Source organism: Rhinopithecus bieti, unplaced genomic scaffold (genome assembly GCF_001698545.2).
Source record: "Rhinopithecus bieti isolate Rb0 unplaced genomic scaffold, ASM169854v2 scaffold_9015, whole genome shotgun sequence".
Classification (NCBI taxonomy): domain Eukaryota; kingdom Metazoa; phylum Chordata; class Mammalia; order Primates; family Cercopithecidae; genus Rhinopithecus; species Rhinopithecus bieti.
In genome coordinates this window covers 742,955-747,168 of record NW_016806320.1, presented here as the reverse complement: position 1 = coordinate 747,168, position 4,214 = coordinate 742,955, and positions in this window count along the sequence as shown.

Genomic DNA, 4,214 nt, shown 5'->3' with positions numbered 1-4,214 from the left:
ATCTAATTAACCTAAAGACCTTCTGCACAGCAAAGAAACTACCATCAGAGTGAACAGGCAACCTATAGAATGGACGAAAATTTTTGCAATCTGTCCATCTGACAAGGGGTTAATATCCAGAATCCACAAAGTACTTAAACAAATTTACAAGAAAAAAAAAAAACCATCAAAAAGTGGGTGAAGGATATGAACAGACACTTCTCAAAAGAAGACATTTATGCAGCCAACAACCATATGAAAAAAAGCTCATCATCACTGATCATTAGAGAAATGCAAATCAAAACCACAATGAGATACCATCTCATGCCAGGTAGAATGGCGATCATTAACAATCAGGAAACAACAGATGCTGAAGAGGATGTGGAGAAATAGAAATGCTTTTACACTGTTGGTGGGAGCGTAAATTAGTTCAACCATTGTGGAAGACAGTGTGGTGATTCCTCAAGGATCTAGGACCAGAAATACCATTTGACCCAGCAATCCCATTACCGGTTATACACCCAAAGGATTATAAATCATTCTACTATAAAGACAAATACACACAGATGTTTATTGCAGCACTATTCACAATAGCAAAGACTTGGAACCAACCCAAATGCCCATTAATGATAGACTGAATAAAGAAAATGTGGCACATATACACAATGGAATACTATGCATCCATAAAAAAGGATGAGTTCATGTCCTTTCCATGGACATGGATGAAGCTGGAAACCATCATTCTCAGCAAACCAGCACAGAAACAGAAAACCAAACAGTGCATGTTCTCACTCGTAAGTGATATTTGAACAATGAGAACACATGAACACAGGAAGGGGAACATATCACATACTGGGTCCTGTCTGGCGATGGGTCTAGGGCAGGGACAGCATTAGGAGAAATATCTAATATATATGACGGGTTGATGGGTGTAGCAAACTGCCATGGCACGTGTATACGTATGTAACAAACCTGCATGTTCTGCACATGTATCCCAGAACTTAAAGTATAATAATAAAAAAAAAGTTGTCATATTTTTTTCTAGTAATTGAATCATTTTGAGTTTCCAACTTGTCTACATTATCACCAACATTTGTTATTGTCTATTTTTTTTACTATGGCTGTTCTTGTAGCTGTGAAGTTGTAGCTCATTGTGCTTTAAATTTGAATTTCTCTCAAGTCTAATAGTGTCAACAATCATACCATGAGTTTATTGGCAATTCATATATCTTCTTTGTTGAATTTTTTGGTGAAATAAGTTGTCTTTTTAGTATCAAGTAATAAGATATATTTTTATACTCTAGATACAAAATTTATATTTATTTTATTTCCTTTTATCACATATTATTTATATAAATTCTCTCCTAATCTGTGACTTGTGTTTTCATTTTAATGGTGTCCTTTGAAGTACAAAAGTTTTAATATCTGTCATTTTATTATTTGTTTTTATATATTTGACATAAAACAATGAAGAAATTTATAAAACAAAGTGAGGAATATTTAGCATATATTCATCAAATATAAACAGTCGACTAAAGTAAGTTTTCACATAGTCTAATAAAAAAGAAAATAAATAGGCCAATCAATCAATGACTACAATGCATGAGCTAGCATTTAGAATAAATCACATTGCAAATGGTGAGTCAACATATAAATATATACTAAAAATTAATACTCAAATAAATTTAAATTTTAAAGTAATATTTTATTTTGCTTTTTAAATCAGCAAAATTGAAAAAAAATATTAAGAATGACCCTTAAAGTGGTGAAGAAAGAGTCTGTTGATAGCACCTATTTTCTCTGTTCTAGACCAACTTGACACAATTTGTAGGGCCACATATAGAGAACAATCATACTCCCTTTATTAATGATTAAATATTGGCTGGTTAACATACCTTATTGTGAGAACCAAAATGAGTTTTCTCATTCCATATTCAACTACATTCCTAGGATAGCCCATGGGAGGCTAGATTTGAGTTTGTAGAGCCCCAACATATTAGTTTTCATTGGCCCAGGTGGAGAGGAGGAAATATAAACCAGGCAGCGTTTAATCAGGTAAGAGAATCACACGAGAACCAGGTAAGATATTTATTATAGTAATTACACATTACACAACCATGAGAATTACTGAGGAAATGAGTATTTAGAGAGAGAGTTGGAAAATCAATGATGTTACCAACCTGTCAATCTGATATTTAGCCAACAATGTGGGACCATTAAGGGATGCTGGTGAAAAAAATGTATGGGGAGCTGTTTCTTCTGTAGTTCTGCAGCTAAGTGTGTGTTGAAGAAGTGGTGACTCTTGATCAGCAAGGCCAACAGTTTGAAAAATGAGCTGGACACAAAGTGAAGGAAAGTGAGAGCGGCTAGACCTGGCCAACAACTGTGTGATTTCTTTCATTGCCTCTAATTGTATGATCCTCAAAAAGTAAGGATTTCTGTTTCAACTTTTCATATCTCACACAATTCTAACTTGGAATCACATAGTCAACAAGATTTGAGGGACTATAATTCTAGTCTAACCAATTGACAGTGTAAGTTTTCAAATGAGAATAAATTTCCCAAATTAGTATTTCCTTCTTCACAAAAATGGATCAATGACTGCTAGCACCAAACTATTAACTTGTTCTTCTGTGGACTGAAGTAAGGTATTGGGCCAGAAGGCCAGAATATTTATAGAAAAAAAATTAATAGACATCAGGAATGGGCAAAAGAGGCTTCCCCAAGAGATACTTGGCTATTTCTGATGTTGATGATAAAGGGCATTCACATGTAACATTGGGGGAAACAAATATTAGTACATTTAGGAAGGTAGGTGAAAAATATGTAATAAAGTGTTTAAAATATGAATGCTCTTTAATATACTATTACCATTTGTAACTGTGTATCCTACAGAACTAACTAGGAAAATGTGAAAAGATATTATCTGTGGCCTTGTTTATGACAGGAAAACCTTAAAAGCAACTTCAAGGTCCTTCAATATGGGATTGCTTTAAAAAATTACGGTACAAATATGTTTGTTATTAAAAGTTATTAAGTCTAAAATATGTAATTATGTCTATACTAGGATAATATAGTATTGTGATTGTTACTGAAACACCCACGGTTCTGTCTCGGTCCTGTTGGTTGTCCCACAGAAAGCCAATCATTGAGAGAATGAGTATTGCCAGAGAAGGCTTTATACAGGTGATCCAGTTGAGAAGATGGGAGATAAGTCTCAAATCAGATCCCAACTGACCAAAATTAGGCGTTTATATATCTGGGAAGAAATATAACTGCATGTGGGAAAGCAGGAATTAGGGAGGGGTAAGGAAGATAAATTGGTCAAAGGTGGTCAGTTAGGCAATCATGACTAGTGAGGGGCATGGTGTCTCATTGTCCAGATATGATGAGCTAGCAAGTTTCAGCTCCTTGATGCTATCTGGGAGAACTGAAGACAAATGTAAAATTTCTCAAGTTTTAAGACTGGGAGGGTCAATTTCCATGTGTATTCAAAAGAAAAAAAAAAAAACTGTAAACAGCTCTATGGGACAACTGGGCCAGTTTCATGATGACAATGTATAGTATATGAACATGTTAGGGTTATGTATGAGTGAAAGAAATTCAGCTAATATTTATTTTCTATACTTTAAATGCTATCTGAATTTTATGATGGATATTCATTACACTTAAAATACAGCTTTTAAAATATTTTGGGAGTAAACAACTATGTGAAAATCAACTATGCAAGTAAATATTCTGAACAAGTATCAACCCTATCAATAAAATATTCTGAATATAAAGTTGAAAAATATAAACACATTTAAATCTACTGAAGTCTTAATAAAATTGGGAATAGTATCTTACCTTTAAACAGGAATAAACATGAAATGGTTTCAGTATAATCCTCCTAAAACAGTTTACTGTGCTTAATGGGAGCATCAGAAGCATTTTCACGTCCTTTTCATGCAAGATGATAAGAAGATGGAGCTTATTGTTGCCATTCTATTATTCATTCTTTCCTTGGCTTTGATTCTTAGGACAGAGCACCCTTTCATCTTGCTACAAATATGACTCTGCATAAATCTCCTAGGATAGGTCTCGATGCAGGAAACAATATGGTGAAAAAAAGTCTCCTTCTTTTTTATACAGTTTTCCCTCTATGAGCCTATGGTCAGACCCACAGTTTTATTATGAATCCCAGTTGCCAACCAACTTTTTTTTTTTTTTTTTTTTTTTTTTTTTTTTTTTTTTTG